Genomic DNA, 18,741 nt, shown 5'->3' with positions numbered 1-18,741 from the left:
TCCATGTGGTGGTCCTAACTCAAGTGTCCATGTGGTGGTCCTAACTCAAGTGTCCATGTGATGGTCCTAACTCAAGTGTCCATGTGGTGGTCCTAACTCAAGTGTCCATGTGGTGGTCCTAACTCAAGTGTCCATGTGATGGTCCTAACTCAAGTGTCCATGTGGTGGTCCTAACTCAAGTGTCCATGTGATGGTCCTAACTCAAGTGTCCATGTGGTGGTCCTAACTCAAGTGTCCATGTGGTGGTCCTAATTCAAGTGTCCATGTGGTGGTCCTATCTCAAGTGTCCATGTGGTGGCCCTAACTCAAGTGTCCATGTGGTGGTCCTAACTCAAGTGTCCGTGTGATGGTCCTAACTCAAGTGTCCATGTGATGGTCCTAACTCAAGTGTCCATGTGATGGTCCTAACTCAAGGTCCATGTGGTGGTCCTAACTCAAGTGTCCATGTGGTGGTCCTAACTCAAGTGTCCACGTGGTGGTCCTAACTCAAGTGTCCATGTCGTGGTCCTAACTCAAGTGTCCATGTGATGGTCCTAACTCAAGTGTCCATGTGATGATCCTAACTCAAGTGTCCATGTGGTGGTCCTAACTCAAGTGTCCATGTGATGGTCCTAACTCAAGTGTCCATGTGATGGTCCTAACTCAAGTGTCCATGTGATGGTCCTAACTCAAGTGTCCATGTGGTTGTCCTAACTCAAGTGTCCATGTGGTGGTCCTAACTCAAGTGTCCATGTGGTGGTCCTAACTCAAGTGTCCATGTGGTGGTCCTAACTCAAGTGTCCATGTAATGGTCCTAACTCAAGTGTCCATGTGGTGGTCCTAACTCAAGTGTCCATGTGATGGTCCTAACTCAAGTGCCCATGTGGTGGTCCTAACTCAAGTGTTCATGTGGTGGTCCTAACTCAAGTGTCCATGTGATGGTCCTAACTCAAGTGTCCATGTGATGGTCCTAACTCAAGTGTCCATGTGGTGGTCCTAACTCAAGTGTCCATGTGATGGTCCTAACTCAAGTGTCCATATGATGGTCCTAACTCAAGTGTCCATGTGGTGGTCCTAACTCAAGTGTCCATGTGATGGTCCTAACTCAAGTGTCCATGTGATGGTCCTAACTCAAGTGTCCATGTGATGGTCCTAACTCAAGTGTCCATGTGATGGTCCTAACTCAAGTGTTCATGTGGTGGTCCTAACTCAAGTGTCCATGTGATGGTCCTAACTCAAGTGCCCATGTGGTGGTCCTAACTCAAGTGTCCATGTGGTGGTCCTAACTCAGGTGTCCATGTAATGGTCCTAACTCAAGTGTCCATGTGGTGGTCCTAACTCAAGTGTCCATGTAATGGTCCTAACTCAAGTGTCCATGTGGTGGTCCTAACTCAAGTGTCCATGTGGTGGTCCTAACTCAAGTGTCCATGTGGTGGTCCTAACTCAAGTGTCCATGTGATGGTCCTAACTCAAGTGTCCATGTGATGGTCCTAACTCAAGTGTCCATGTGGTGGTCCTAACTCAAGTGTCCATCTGGTGGTCCTAACTCAAGTGTCCATGTGGTGGTCCTAACTCAAGTGTCCATGTGGTGGTCCTAACTCAAGTGTCCATGTGATGGTCCTAACTCAAGTGTCCATGTGGTGGTCCTAACTCAAGTGTCCACGTGATGGTCCTAACTCAAGTGTCCATGTGATGGTCCTAACTCAAGTGTCCATGTGGTGGTCCTAACTCAAGTGTCCATGTGGTGGTCCTAACTCAAGTGTCCATGTGGTGGTCCTAACTCAAGTGTCCATGTGATGGTCCTAACTCAAGTGTCCATGTGGTGGTCCTAACTCAAGTGTCCACGTGATGGTCCTAACTCAAGTGTCCATGTGATGGTCCTAACTCAAGTGTCCATGTGGTGGTCCTAACTCAAGTGTCCATGTGGTGGTCCTAACTCAAGTGTCCATGTGGTGGTCCTAACTCAAGTGTCCATGTGATGGTCCTAACTCAAGTGTCCACGTGGTGGTCTCCAGGTGCCGCCCAACCCAAGCAATGCAGCCGAGGCAATCTGTTCTCACTTAACAACTTCAGGAATGTACCTTCCAGCCAGGGTCAGTAGCTAGTGACCTTAAGGAGGAACATAAGAATTAGGAGCAGAAGTCGGCCATACGGACCCCTCGGGCCTGCTCCGCCATTCAATAAGATCACGGCTGATCTTCTACTTCAATTCCACTTTCCCACCCTTTCTCCATATCCCTTGGTTTCCCCAGTGCCCAACAATCTATCGATCCCTGTCTTGAATATACTCAGCGACTGAGCACCCACAGCCCTCTGGGTAGAGAATTCTAAAGATTCACAACCCTCTGAGTGAAGAAATTTCATCTCATCTCAGTCGAAGGGGGTTGGAGTATAAGAGTAAGGAAGTCTTGCTGCAATTATATAGGGCTTTGGTGAGACCGCACCTGGAGTACTGTGCACAGTTTTGGTCTCCTTACCTAAGGAAGAATATACTTGCCTTAGAGGGGGTGCAATGAAGGTTCACTAGATTGGATGAGAGGGTTGTCCTTTGAGGAGAGATTGAGTAGATTGGGCCTATAACCTCTGGAGTTCAGAAGAATGAGAGGTGATCTCATTGAAAAGTGTAATATTTTTAGAGGACTTGAGAGGGTAGATGCTGAGAGGATGTTTCCCCTGGCTGGAGAGTCTAGAAGTAGGAGTCATGGGGTAAAAATTGGGTAGCGCCTGGGGCACTACCTTCACCGGGCCCCGAAAAAGTTAGCGCCACCGCAGCCGATTTTCCCAGGTAGCGCCCGAGAGGGAGGAGGCTACTGGAAGCGCCTCGCGTCCCTCTTGGGGTGCTGCAAGCCAATATCGCGACGCTACGTGCCGCAGTGCCATGCGGGGGGGGGGCTTCACGGGGGCCAGGGACAGCAACGGGGGCAGGTGCTGGCAGGCAGCCAGCAACAAAAATGGCCACCCGCCACCTCCCCTTTAACCAGCGCCGCCCCGGCCGCAGGTAGGGCCCCCCTGACCACGGTGGACATAGCGTCCAGCGGTGAGTCGGGGGGGCGCCACCCAATATTACAGCTGGGGCGCGAGCGAGGCATTGCGCACAGCAATGACATCATCGCTGGCGGCACAGTGCCGTGCGGCGCTAGTGGTTACGCCGCCGCTAACCTCCCGCTGAATTTCGCGCTAGTTAGGGCGCTAACAGGAGACGCAAATCAACCGAATTTAGCCCCCATAGTCTCAGGATAAGGGGTTGGCCATTTAGGACTGAGGTGAAGAGAAATTTCTTCACTCAGTGGGTTGTGAATCTTTGGAATTCTCTACCCTAGAGGGCCGTGGGTGCTCAGTCGCTGAGTGTATTCAAGGCTGAGATCGATAGATTTTTGGACTCTAGGCTTATCAAGGGATATGGAGATCGGGCAGGAAAGTGGAGTTGAGGTTGAAGTTCAGCCATGATCTTATTGAATGACGGAGCAGGCTCGAGGGGCCGTATGGCCGACTCCTGCTCCTAATTCTTACGTTCTTATGTTCTTAATTCTGTTCTGTAATCTTTGTTTTTAAATGATTTTTTCTCAGCTATTGGGCGTCGCTGGCAAGGTCGCAGTTATTGCCCACCCCTCGTTGTCCTGAAAAGGTGGTAGTGGGCTTGCTTCTTGATAGCAATGGTTATTACAACTGAATGCTTGCTAGGGCACTCCATAGGGAGCTATGAGTCAGTAAGTTAGCTTGGGACTTGAGTCACCTGTTGGCCAAACCAGTGGCCCCTCCCTAAAGGATATTAGAGAACGTTTACAATTCAGCAACTTTCATTGTCGTTCTTTTTCTGGTGCTAGCCCACAAATGGTCAGATTTATTGAATTCAATTTCACAACTTTTTCTTCGGCAGCACCTGCCAAACCCGCGATCTCCACCACCTCGAAGGACAAGGGCAGCAGGCGCACGGGAACACCACCACCTCCAAGTTCCCCTCCAACTCACACACCATCCTGACTTGGAAATATATCGGCCGTTCCTTCATCGTCGCTGGGTCAAAATTCTCGAACTCCTTCCCTAACAGCGCTGTGGGTGAACCTTCACCGCACGGACTGCAGCGGTTCAAGAAGCCGGCTCGCCACCACCTTCTCAAGGACAATTAGGGATGGGCAATAAATGCTGAGTCTTCCGAGCAATGCCCAAATCCTAAGAATGAATTAAAAATGAACTTGCCAAGGTGGGAATTGATCTCTCGAGGTCTCGCTTGCCAATCCAGTACAAATAGCAACTACATGACTGTACTGTGCCCTATAATCTGCTGTTGGAGATATTTTGGAGCTCTGTCCTTTCATAGAATCATAGAATTATATTGCACAGAAAGAGGCCATTTGTCCCATCATGCCTCTTTGAAAAAACTATCCAATTAATCCCACTGCCCTGCTCTTTCCCCATATCCCTGCTAATTTTTCCCCTTCAGCTATTTATCCAATTCCCTTTTGAAAGTTACTATTGAATCTGCTTCCACCGCGCTTTCAGGCAGCGCATTCCAGATCACAACAACTCGCTGCGTAAAAAAAAATCTCTCCTCATCGTCGCCTCTGGTTCTTTTGCCAATGACCGTAAACCTGTGTCCTCTGGTTACCGATTCTACTTCTGGAATCAGTTTCTCTTCAGTTACTTATTTCTAAGCCCTTCCTGATTTTGAACACCTCCATCAAATCTGCTCTTAAGCTTCTCTGCTTTAAGGAGAACAACCCCAGCTTCTCCGATGTCTCCACGTTACTGAATGTCCCTCATCAAATTCATTTCCCTCCGAGACTGTACCCCGCTCAACACTTTCCTTTGGCTTCCCAGCTGACCTAGAGCCGCGCATCGCGTCATCCTTGTGAACCCGTGCTGCACGAGTCCATGGGCTGCCTGCCCCACCACAGGCGGTTTCGAGTGCTTAAAATCAGGAAACTTAAATGACCCGTTAAGGTTTTTCTGGACTCCTGTACTGACAGTGAAGGAAACCTGATCCCAACAGTTGGACTTGACCAGCTCTGCTTGGGCATGGCTTCTGGGCAACGTGTCTGTCTGGCATCATGTGGGAACTCACATGACACAGGCACTGCGAGGACTCAGGATTTCCACCAGCTGTGGAGTGATGAAAAGTTTCCATGCTGCCGAAAGAGGGAATGTCCCCTAACTGCCAGAGCCCTGAGACACAAAGTTAGGAAAATAGAAAGAGGTGCTAAAGACCTATAAAACTCCTCTCTGCCCAGGATTCTTTGGTAAAGTTAAGGGAAAGAAAGTGAGCAAACCGTAAAACCTGCTGAGGCAGAGTCTGGGGCTTGTGAAGGCCATTTCACCATTTCTTTATTTGGTGGATTTGCTTGTGGAAAACAGACAAATGCTTTAGCTTGAGGACTTTTCATTAACATTAATGAGAGTAAAGGGGCTGATATGCCAGTGCTGGCTACGAAAGAGTTGATCTGCATTAAAGAATGGTGTAATGACAGGAGAAGGCAGCAGCGGGTTAATCATCTGAGTCCCGACCTCCTGCAAAAAAAAGGGCAGATTGAACTTGCTAACAGTCCTGAAGGAAGACCCTTCATGCAACAGTTCTGCATCTATGCTCAAAAAGATGAGCATTTCACAGGAGTTAGGATCCTGGGTAAGTGAAGATGGTGAACACAAAGGGATGTAGCTAGCAAGACTGCAGAGATTTATATGCTTATATTTGCCGACTATTGTTGGGGATACCATGGTGCATGAGGAGAGAGAGTGGCCCTGGGAACATATAAAGCATGGGAGGTGCACGAGCCACAGCAGGTACTACCCCAGGTAGAGGATTTACTGCAGTAGAGTCAGTATCCTGGGGGTAGTGGATCACCAGGGTGTACTGGATCACCAGGGTGTACTGGATCACCTCATAGAGTCATAGGGCTAGAAATTCAGTAGGCTTTGCGCCCAGTTTTCGCCCAAAGAGGGCTTTTGCGCCACTTGATGAGGTTGCGCCGATATTCAGCGCTGCGGTAATGGCGGCGTTAGCCAGTAGCGTTGCGCCGCCGCCGATGATGTCATCGGTGTGCGCAGTGCCCCGCTACCGCCCCGATACCAGCCCGACCGCCATATTGAGTAGCGGCCGCCTCTTCCGTAGCGGCCGCAAACAACGTTCAGAGACCGGGGCCATACTGCAGCCTTAGTGGGGCGAGTTAAGGTGGAGGTGCGGCCGGCCGCTTTTTCGGCGGCCGCCTGCCCGCACCTCCTTCCCCGGCCTCCTCCACCCCCCCCCCCCGCGGCATTGCCGGCTGTTTTCCGGGAGCCCGGCACTTCTCCGTGGTGCCGGGCTCATTTGCCGGCACTAGCGAGCGGCGATCTCGCTGTTGCAGGCACCTCCCCCTTAAGAGAGGGAGGAAGGCCTGCAGTACCGCAGCCTGCCGCTCCGCAGCGGGTGGCGCTGCGGCAACTAGCGCGCCGAAATTCAGTTTCAGCGCCCCAAGCGGGGGCAGCCACACCCTTGAACAGCGGCCGTCTTCAACTTGGGGCGCTGAAACTGAATATCCGATGGGCGCGAGTGGCTCCGCGCCCAGCGGTAACTTCTGGGCGCAAGCGAGCTGGCGGGGCCTAACTGAATTTCTAGGCCTGAGTGTCTCCGCTTCCACCACTTCCGTCAGCAGTGAATTCCAGGTCATCACCACTCGCTGCGTAAAAAAGTTTTTCCTCATGTCCCCCCTGTATCTCTTGCCCAAAACCTTAAATCTGTGTCCCCTAGTCCTTGTACCATCAACTAGTGGGAACAGCCTTTCCCCGTCTAGCCTATCCAAACCCGTCATAATCTTGTACACCTCGATCAAATCACCCCTCAACCTCCTTTGCTCTAATGAAAACAAATCCAGCTTTTCCAACCTGTCCCTGTAGCTAAGATCCCCCATCCCCGGAACCATTCTGGTAAATCTCCTCTGCACCCTCTCAAGGGCCTTCACATCCTTCCTAAAGTGTAATGACCAGAACTGGACGCAATACTCCAGTTGTGGCCTAACCAGTGCTTTATAAAGGTTCAGCATAACTTCTCTACTTTTGTACTCAATACCTCTATTTATGAAGCCCAAGATCCCATATGCTTGGCAAACCACTCTCTCAATATGTCCTGCCACCTTCAGGGACCTATGCACATTAACTCCCAGGTCCCTCTGTCCCTGCACACTCTTTAAAACTGTGCCATTAAGTGTATATTGCCTCTCCCTGTTCCTTCTGCCAAAATGCATCACCTCACACTTCTCGTTATTAAATTCCATCTGCCACTTGTCTGCCCATTCTGCTAGCCTTTCTATGTCCTGTTGCAGTCGATTGGTATCATCATCACTGTTTGCCACACCCCCAAGTTTGGTGTCATCAGCAAATTTAGAAATTCTACTCTGTATTCCAATATCCAGGTCATTTATATATATCAAAAAAAACAATGGCCTCAACACTGACCCTTGGGGAAAACCACTGTCTACCATCCTCCAGTCTGAAAAACAGCCATTTACCACAACTCGCTGTTTTCTGTCCTTAAGCCAATTCCTTATCCAAGCTGCCACTGACCCACCTATTCCATGAGCCTCAATTTTGTTAACCAGCCTTCTATGTGGTACTTTATCAAACGCCTTCTGAAAATCCATGTAGACAACATCCATTGCATTCCCTTCATCAATCCTCTCTGTTACTTCATCAAAAAATTCAATTAGATTAGTCAAACGTGATCTGCCTTTTACAAATCCGTGTTGGCTCTCCTTAATTAGTTTAAACCTCTCCAAGTGCCCGTTAATTTTTTCCTTGATTATTGTTTCTAAAGCTTTACCCACCACTGATGCTAAACTGACCGGCCTGTAGTTACTAGGATTGTCCTTACACCCTTGCTTGAACAATGGTGTCACATTTGCCACTGGCCAATCCTCAGGCACCTCCCTCGCATCTAGGGAAGATTAGAAAATTATGGCAAGCCCTTCCGCTATCTCCTTCCCCAATTCCCTTAGCAACCTGGGATGCAAGCCATCTGGACCAGGTGGCTTGTCCACTCTAAGCATACCCAGCCTTTCTAGTACATCCTGTCTATCAATTTTCACCTGGGTGTACTGGATCACCTGGGTGTACTGGATTGCCTGGGTGTATTGGATCATCTGGGTGTACTGGATCACCTGGGTGTATTGGATCACCTGGGGGTACTGGATCACTTGGGGGTACTGGATCACCTGGGTGTATTGGATCACCTGGGTGTACTGGATCACCTGGGTGTATTGGATCACCCGGGTATACGGGATCACCTGGGGGTACTGTATCACCTGGGGGTACTGGATCACCTGGGTGCATTGGATCACCTGGGTGTACTGAATCACCTGGGTGTATTGGATCACCTGGGGGTACTGGATCACCTGGGGGTACTGGATCGCCTGGGGGTACTGGATTGCCTGGGTGTATTGGATCACCTGGGGGTACTGGATCACATGGGTGTACTGGATTACCTGGGGGTACTGGATCACCTGGGTGTATTGGATCACCTGGGTGTACAGGATCACCTGGGTGTATTGGATCACCCGGGTGTACTGGATCACCTGGGTGTACTGGATCACCTGGGTATATTGGATCACCTGGGTGTACTGGATCACCCAGGTGTACTGGATCACCTGGGTGTATTGGATCACCTAGGTGTATTGGATCACCTGGGGGTACTGGATCACCTGGGCGTATTAGATCACCTGAGTGTACTGGATCACTTGGGTGCACTGGATCACCTGGGGGTACTGGATCACCTGGGTGTATTGGATCACCTGGGGGTACTGGATCACCTGGGGGTACTGGATCACCTGGGGGTACTGGATTGCCTGGGTGTATTGGATCACCTGGGGGTACTGGATCACATGGGTGTACTGGATTACCTAGGGGTACTGGATCACCTGGGTGTATTGGATCACCCGGGCGTACTGGATCACCTGGGTGTACTGGATCACCTGGGAGTACTGGATCACCTGGGTGTATTGGATCACCTAGGTGTATTGGATCACCTGGGGGTACTGGATCACCTGGGTGTATTGGATCACCCGGGTGTACTGGATCACCCAGGTGTACTGGATCACCTGGGTGTACTGGATCACTTGGGTGTATTGGATCACCTGGGGTACTGGATCACCTGGGTGTACTGGATCACCCGGGTGTACTGGATCACCTGGGGGTACTGGATCACCTGGGTGTACTGGATCACCTGGGTGTACTGGATCACCCGGGTGTACTGGATCACCTGGGTGTATTGGATCACCCGGGTGTACTGGATCACCCAGGTATACTGGATCACCTGCGTGTACTGGATCACCTGGGTGTATTGGATCACCTGGGTGTACTGGATCACCTGCGTGTACTGGATCACCTGGGTGTATTGGATCACCTGGGGGTACTGGATCACCTGGTGTACTGGATCACCTGGGGGTACTGGATCACCTGCGTGTATTGGATCACCTGGGTGTATTGGATCACCCAGGTGTACTGGATCACTTGGGGGTACTGGATCACCTGGGTGTACTGGATCACCTGGGTGTACTGGATCACCCGGGCGTATTAGATCACCTGGGGGTACTGGATCACCTGGGCACAGACAACGGCGGAAATGCTTGTGGAGAAGATCAGATGCCCATCATTGAGTCCGCCTCATTTTCAGTGCATGCACATCCAGATTCAGGTACAGGAATATTTGTCCTTTGTTCTCTTCACGGCGGGTGAATGGAAGACTGGAACCTACTGTTGGTTTTCAGTTTGCCGTTAAGTGCGTTACTGGAATCTTTGTGGCGAAGTTTGTCCCACTCCTCAATCTCTGATATTGCTGTTTTTAGTTGCAGGAGTAAATCACGCAGGAAAGCTGGTAGGTGGTTGATGGAGGCATTTGGACAGGAACATTTACGCAGGGTAGGGAAGGCCAGGAGCGTACAGCAGGATTCCTGGAAAATCCAGATCGAAAGAGCGGGCGCAACACATTTTGAGGAGCAAGCACTGAAAATGCTCATTCAAGAAATGGAGGAGAGGAAGGGTGTCCAGTATAGTATCGTCCAGCTTCCCCAAAAACTCCTAATTCAGTACATAGAAACATAGAAACATAGAGATAGGAACAGGAGTAGGCCATTCGGCCCTTCGAGCCTGCTCCGCCATTCAATGAGATCATGGCTGATCTTCGTCTGAGATCATAGCTGATCTTACCAGTTCAGTACCCCGTCCCCGCCTTTTCTCCGTAACCCTTAATCCCCTTAGCCTTCAGAAATATATCCAATTCTCTCTTGAAAATATTTATTGAATTAGCCTTCGCAGCCCTCTGTGGCAGGGAATTCCACAGGCTCACCACTCTTTGAGTGAAGAAATTCTTCCTCATCTCTGTTTTAAATGATTTGCCCGCTATTTTTAGACTGTGGCCCCTGGTTCTGTGCTCCCCGGCCATTGGAAACATTCTCTCTGAATTCAGCCTGTCCAGGCCTGCCATAATTTTATATGTTTCGATGAGATCCCCTCTCAATCTTCTAAACTCCAGTGAGTACAAGCCCAAACTATTTAATCTCTCTTCGTAGGTCATTCCCGCCATTCCAGGTATCAGCCTGGTGAATCGCCGTTGCACTCTTTCCATGGCAAGAACATCCTTCCGCAGATGGGGCGACCAAAACTGTACACAATACTCCAGATGCGGTCTCACCAGCACCTTGTACAGCTGTAGTAAGGTATCCCTATTCCTATACTCGAACCCCCTTGATATGAAGGCCAACATACCATTTGCCTTCTTAATCGCCTGTTGCACCTGCATGCTCTCCTTCAGTGACTGGTGCACAAGAACACCCAGGTCCCTCTGCACTTCCCCATCTCCCAATCTATTGCCGTTTAGATAATAATCTACCCTCCTGTTTTTACCCCCAAAGTGGATAACCTCGCATTTATCCACATTATACTGCATCTGCCACGTATCCGCCCATTCCCCCAACCTGTCCAAATCGCACTGTAGCCTCCTGACATCCTCATCAGAGCCCACCCCTCCTCCTAGTTTAGTGTCGTCAGCGAATTTGGAAATATTGCATCCAATTCCCTGATCCAGATCATTTATATATATTGTGAACAGCTGGGGTCCCAGGACAGATCCTTGCGGCACCCCGCTGGTCACTGCCTGCCACTCCGAAAACGAGCCGTTTATTCCAACTCTCTGTTTTCTATCCGCCAGCCAGTTCTCTATCCACGTTAATACTTTGCCCCCAATCCCATGAGCCTTAATTTTGCATGATAATCTTTTGTGTGGAACCTTATCGAAGGCTTTCTGGAAGTCAAGGTACACCACATCCACTGGCTCTCCCCCATCTATTTTACCAGTTACTTCCTCAAAAAATTCCAGCAGATTAGTCAAACACGATTTACCCTTTGTAAATCCATGTTGACTCTGTCCGATCCTTTCCCCATTTGTCAAGTGCTCCGCTATTTTATCCTTAATAATGGACTCTAGCATTCTGCCCACAACCGATGTAAGGCTTACTGGTCTATAATTCCCTGCTTTCTCTCTACCCCCCTTTTTAAATATTGGGGTAACATTAGCTACCCTCCAATCCACGGGTACTGTTCCCGAGTCAATGGAGTTCCGGAAGATGATCCTTAGAGCATCTACTATCTCCAGGGCCACCTCCTTAAGTACCCTAGGATGTAGTTTATCAGGCCCCGGGGATTTGTCGGCCTTCAGTCCCCTCAACTTACCCAGCACCATATCCCTAGAGATACTAATTTCTGTCAGCTCCTCCCTCTCATTAGTCCCTATGTTTGCCGATATTCCTGGGAGGTTATTTGTGTCCTCCTTTGTGAATACAGAACCAAAGTATGAGTTTAATTGGTCTGCCATTTCCTTATTCTCCATTATATATTCTCCCGAATCGGACTGCAAGGGACCGACTTGGGATTTTACCAGTCTTTTCCTCCTGATATACCGATAAAAGCTTTTGCAGTCTGTCTTTATGTTTGCTGCAAGTTTACTTTCGTATTCTATTTTCCCCTTCCTGATTAATCCCTTTGTCCTCTTTTGCTGTATCTTGTACTGCCCCCAATCTTCCGGTCTGGTGCTTTTTTTGCCAGTTGATATGCCCTTTTTTTTGATTTTATGCTGTCCCTAATTTCCCTCGTTATCCACGGTTGAGTCACCTTTTTAGGTTTATTTTTGTGCCAAACCGGTATAAACATGTTCTGGAATTCTTCCATTCTATCTTTGAATGCTTGCCATTGTCTATCCACTGTCAATCCCCCCAGAAACACCACCCAATCAATCTTACCCAATTCCCGTCTCATACCCTCGTAATTCCCTTTATTTAAGTTCTGGACCTTAGTCTCTGATTCAATTTCCTCACTCTCCATCTCGACTGAGAGCTCGATCATATTATGATCGCTCTGACCCAAGGGGCCTCGTACAAGAAGATTGCTGATAAGTCCCTTCTCATTGCACAATACCCAGTCTAAAATGGCCTGATCTCGAGTCGGCTCCTCGACATATTGGTCCAGATAACCGTCCCGAAAACATTCCAGGAATTCCTCCTCCTCAGAATTTTTACTAGTTTGGGTAGTCCAATCAATATGTAAATTAAAGTCACCCATGATGACAGCTGTGCTCTTATCGCACGCTTCTCTAATTTCCCTTTTTATGCCTTCCCTCACCTCCATATTACTATTTGGAGGCCTATATATCACACCCACTAACGTTTTCCTCCCCTTGCTATTTCTCATTTCTACCCATACAGATTCCGTTTCATCCGAGTTAATATCCTTCCTTTCCATTGCATTAATCCCCTCCTTTACCAGCAATGCTACCCCACCTCCCCTACCTTTTTGCCGATCCTTCCTAAATATTGTATATCCCTGGATGTTAAGTTCCCAGCCTTGCCCACCCTGCAGCCACGTTTCTGTAATCCCAATCAAATCATACTTGTTTACCTCTATTTCCACAACTAATTCATCCACCTTGTTCCTAATGCTTCTAGCATTAAGATACAAAGCCTTCAGGCTTGCTTTTTTCACACTCTCATTATGAATTAGTTTGGCCCTTTGTGTTTCTCTCCTTTGCTTATTGCTTCTCACCTTTCTACCATCTATTTCTGACTTTATATGACACGTGGGAGTAAATTGGACAGAGCGTTAATGCTCTCAGGAAATCCCAGTAACCTGGAGACAGATCAGTAGGGAGATGGTAGATCTGATGAAAGCTGCTAAGGTAGAACTAAAGTACAGCTTTCAATGCAAAATACCTGCTCCAAGTAGATCATCCTCATAACTGGTAAATCATGTTATGCCGAACCGTCAAACCAATTCATAGAAACTTTTTTCTGTGCAGTCCTGCCACGGGAGAGTGAATCATAGAATCATACAGGGCAGAAGCAATCGGAGCCCTGGCTGACTTTCCTTTCCCCAGCGGAGATACACTGAGGCCGATGGTACCGTCCCTTCCGCTACCCTCAGCGAGCTCAACACAGGCAGGAGATCAAATCTCCGACCCTCACGTTTCAGTTACGCATCACTGTTACCAAATGAGCCACTGAGGAAGACCACATCTTGAGTATTGTGTGCAGTTTTGGTCGCCTTATCTGAGGAAGGACGTTCTTGCCATGGAGGGAGTGCAGCGAAGATTCACCAGGCTGATACCTGGGATGGCAGGAATGACGTACGAGGAGAGATTGTGTCGATTGGGCTTGTACTCATTGGAGTTTAGAAGATTGAGAGGGGGTCTCATCGAAACTTATAAAATTCTGTCAGGCCTGGACAGACTAGATGCAGGAAGGATGTTCCCGATGGCCGTGGAGTCCAGAACCAGGGGTCACAGTCTAAGGATAAGGGGTAAGCCATTTAGGACAGAGATGAGGAGGAATTTCTTCACCCAGAGAGTGGTGAACCTATGGAATTCTCTGCCACAGAGGGCGATGGAGGCCAGTTCATTAAATATATTCAAGAAGGAGTTGGATATATTTCTTAAGGCTAAAGGGATATGGGGAGAAACAGGGACAGGGTACTGAGTTTGGATGATCAGCCATGATCTCATTGAATGGTGGAGCAGGCTTGAGGGGCTGAATGGCCGACTCCTGCTCCTATCTTCTATGTTTCTATGTTTCTATGTCTGGTAGAATATAGAATCATTCAATGACACAGCACAGGAGGAGGCCATTCGACCCATCATGCCTGTGCCAGCTCTTTGAAAGAGCTCTCCAATTAGTCCCACTCCCCCTGCTCTTTCCCCATAGCCTCGCAAATTTTTCCTTTTTAATTATATATCCAACTCCCTTTTGAAAGTTACTATTGAATCTGCTTCCACCATCCATTCAGGCAGAGCGTTCCAGATCACAACAACTCACGGCGTCAAAAAAAATCTCCTCATCTCCTCTCTGTAATGATATCAGCAAATAGAGATGGTATTTGCCTGTTCGATTATGATGCCTTAATAGCATGTTTGTATGTATTGATTGCTTGTGCCTGACCAGCAGAGGGCATGTGACCGAGAGAAGCAAGGCAGTTAGTTTTAGTTTCGGTTTCGTTCTAGAGGCATAACTAGCATAATGGTGTCTCCTGAATGCTGTATAAAGAGTTGAACAGACTTTAGATTAAAAGACATTGGGCTAGATTTTCAGTTGCTTGCGCCAGCAGTTAACGCCTTAAGAGAAGTGATTTTCGGGCGCTTTGCGTGTAGCGGCCGGGCGCAGCGCAGTTTGCGCCCCGCCCCAAATTAAGTTGCCCGTTAGCGCCGGCGCAAAGTTTAGCGGCCGCCCGGATGCGCGCGCAGAAAATGACGTCACATCCTCGTGCAACGCCCTTTGGCCGCCCCGAATCCAAACTTCAGTTGGATCGCCCCATTGTGCGGCTGGCGTCCAGAGCGTTTATAAAATGGAACGCAACACACCCTGGGGAGCGCAAATTAAAGGGCCCTCCTCCTGCTCTATAGAAGGCAGTCTGCATGTGTTGTGTGGAAGGATCCGGTGTGTTGTTGTGAACGGTGTATTAATGTCAATGTCCTCCTCCTCCTCCTCCTCCTCCTCCTCCTCCTCCTCGTCCTCTTTTCGCCCCCAGACTCTGCCTTTGAAACAAACACATGCACCCTTCCCCTTTAAGAGCTCACTGGCACCAGAGTGTCTGCCGTGCGCTGCGCCCGAGCTCGGGTGTTGCGCTCTGGCCGCCGGCTTAGCGCCTAAAGATAGTAGTGGAACGCCTCTTTTAGCGCTCCACCAACCTCTTAGGGCGAAGCCACTGAATTTCCGGCAACAGGGCGCTACTTTGGGGCGGGCGCTAACTTCGGGCGGGCGCTAAGGGTAGCGCCCCAAAACTGTCTATACTGAAAATCTAGGCCATTCTCTTTCATAAATGTCTCGTCATTGAACCCACAAAGAAATCAATACACCCTCTGGTTCTTTTGCCAATTCTCTTAAGTCTGTGTCCTCTGGATTCCGACCCTCCTGCCAGTGGAAACAGTTTCTCCCTATCTACTCTATCACAACCCCCTCACAATTTTGAACATCTCTATTAAATCTCCCCTTCACCTTCTCTGCTCTAAGGAGAACCATCCCAGCTTCTCCAGTCTCTCAACGTAACTGAAGTCGATCATCCCTGCTGCCATTCTAGTAAATAAAATTAAATAATAAATAAAATAAATGACCATATAAACCTAAGTTGCGACTTTCTTCCTTTCGCCTGTAAGTTTGCAGAGCAACGTGGGAGGACTACTGGCAGGAACTTGCCACGTGAATTGGAGGCACCCAGAAATGTTAAGCAGGCTTGACACTGGAAATCCTTGGAAGCCAACCTGACTCCATAATGCATGTTCACTTATCATCTAGAATGGATGGCCAGCTGCATGTCACTGTGTGAGCTACCAAAAAACATGCACTGTCCCACTGCTAGATCCTTGGCCCTTTTGGAATTTACATGGGTCAGGTCATAGGAAGGAAGGAAGGAACACAGGAGCAGGAGGAGGCCATTCAGCCCCTCGAGCCTGTTCTGCCCTTCAATCAGATCCTGGCTGATCTGTATCTTAACTGTAAGTTTCGCAAAATTCAGGCAGTTCCCCCCTGCCCCCCCCCGAAGATTATTTAATTAAAAGAGACCCTGGTTGGACTGATTTTAAAAATCCAGGGGCATACAAAATGGCTGCGGTCAACCTCGTGACCAAAAGCCTGTAAGTTCCAAATGTGGACTCTGTGACAAGCTAACAGCTTGGGTATTTTTGTTGTCTGCGAGATCACGAAACCAGACAGAACTTTTACATTTATGTATTGGGAGCAAACTCAGTTACATTCAGGCCCCAATTTACAGTCCATCAAGCTTGTTTACTCAAACGATCCAAAGGATCAGCGGAGCCATCTGTAATGTATATACCTTTAAGGGGGGAACTACTTTTTACAGCTCATGTATACTGTAGTACTGGCAGTGACCACACCTGTATATAGCACTGAGTAGTAATCTGTACAGTTCAGTCCCAGAGTGAGCCACGTTGAGCAAACACCTGTTGTACCGTTCTCCTGCAGTCTTGTGTCTTACTACTGACGGACACAACATTGGCGACGAGACAAATTCGATCCTACCTGCAGCTCTGCATCACCTCCCAGGGATTCGTTCCTGGAGACCAGTAGATTGGAGGTCAAGGCCAGAGACACGGGCGTCGACCACGGGAAACCGCCCAGTCATCCAACAGAGACTCGAGAATTGCGGGGGAGGCTGTTGAGAGCCAGGCTTGGCTTTCCAGTCGCGGTGGTCCAGCGAAACGGGCTGGCAACAGGTAGTGCGCAGACCCTTCCCGGACAGCGGCAGGCTAGAGCCCGACCGAGCGGCACAGCAAAGGGCCGAGCAGCGTCGACGGGGGAGAGAGAGAGAGGGCAGAGCGCACAGGGCGCAGCTGGTGTTCAGGGGCCGAGCAGCGTCGAGGAGAGGGAGAGAGACGCGCAGAAACCCGCGAGGCGCCGCCATTGCCACGAGGACCGCTGAGAGCGGCGTTGGCAGCAGCGCAGGAGAAGCGCGCGAAACCTACAGGGCGCCGCCATTGCCACGAGGACCGCCGAGAGCAGCGTTGGCAGCAGTGGGGAGGAAGGAAAGCGTGGGAGACGCCATTTTAAGCCATTTTAAACCACACCCAAAATGCCGAAGAGTGGCAGTATCACCGCATTTGACAATGAAGTCGAAGATTGGACTACATATGTCAAACGAATAGAGGTATACTGCAAGGCAAATGAGGTGCCAGATGACAAGAAAGCGCCGGTATTGTTAAATTTAATGGCTGCAAAGACGTATGGCTTATTACGAAATCTAGTAACCCCAGCGAAGCCAGTGGAAAAGAGTTTTGGAGACATAGTGACGATACTACAGGAACATTTAAACCCCACACCGCTGCTGATAGCAGAAAGATTCAACTTTCACAAACGGAACCAGCATAAGGATGAAAGCAATGCTGAATATTTAACAGAACTGTGCAAACTATCGAAACACTGCCAGTTTGGAACGGGACTGGCAGATACCTTAAGGGACAAGTTTGTGTGTGGGCTTCAAAGTGAAGGAACCCAGAAACGGCTTTTATCTGAAAAGGACCTTACGCTGGACAAGGCTTTCAGCATTGCGGTATCATATGAAGCAGCAGCATGGGGCACTGCAGAGATACAACAGAGACCGCAAGAATATGGCACAAACGAAATGTCATACAGAACAGAGAAGTGCTATCGCTGCGGCAGAACAACACACGACCACAATGATTGCTGGTTCAAAGACAAAGTGTGCAGACAGTGTGGAAAAGTAGGACACATAGCACGAGTCTGCAGGTCGGGAAAGAAAACCAGCAATAAGAAATCTCCAAAAGAAAAGTACAAGAAGGTACACAAGGTGACGGAGAATAGTTCAGATGAACAAAAGAGTGATACCGACTCTGAAAGCAGGGAGCTGAGTTGTCTGAAACTACATAATGTGATCAAAACGGAGGATCACCGAACCATTTGGGTCACTCTCAAGATAGCAGGAGTCCAGGTAAAAATGGAATTGGACACAGTATCAGCCCTAACAGTCATAAACCGATGGGACTACGAGCGGCTATTCTCACACATACCCTTGAGAGACACAAAAATGATTTTGAAGATGTACACGGGGCAAAAAGTCGACCCCAAAGGAAAAATAAGGGTGACCGTTATATATAACGGTAAGGAAACACCAAAACTAGACCTGTATGTATTGCAAGATGGAGGACCACCATTACTGGGACGTGAATGGATCCGGAAAATACAGCTGGATTGGCATTCCATACAAGCACTGACTGTGGCTGCCAAAAAGGATGACGACGTCACACCTGGGCAACTGTCAAAGATCCTAACCAATGCGCAAGAAGTGTTCCAGCAAGGACTCAGAACACTAAAAGGCATGACAGCAACAATTAAAATCGAAGAAAATGCAAGCCCAAAATTTTTTATGCGATCCGCCCAGCCGTCGAAGCAGAGCTGGAGAGTGAGTGGGCTACACCCATCGTCCCTGTAATGAAAAAGTCGTTGAGCAGCACGCCTGGGGAACCAAGGAAGGTTCGCATCTGTGGGGACTTTAAGGTAACAGTGAACCCAGTCCTTCACACCGTACAATATCCACTTCCGCGATTGAAGATATTTTCGCCTCGCTATCTGGAGGGAAACGCTTCACTAAGATTGATCTGGCCCAGGCGTATCTGTAAATGGAGGTAGAAGAAGCATCAAAAAAATACCTCACAATCAACACCCATAAAGGTCTCTACCAATACAATCGGCTGGTATTCGGGGTAGCATCAGCTCCGGCTATTTGGCA

Source organism: Somniosus microcephalus, chromosome 13 (assembly GCF_052327205.1).
Source record: "Somniosus microcephalus isolate GS21.2 chromosome 13, FLI_Smic_1.0, whole genome shotgun sequence".
NCBI classification, from domain to species: Eukaryota; Metazoa; Chordata; class Chondrichthyes; order Squaliformes; family Somniosidae; genus Somniosus; species Somniosus microcephalus.
This window is presented reverse-complemented; position numbering follows the sequence as displayed.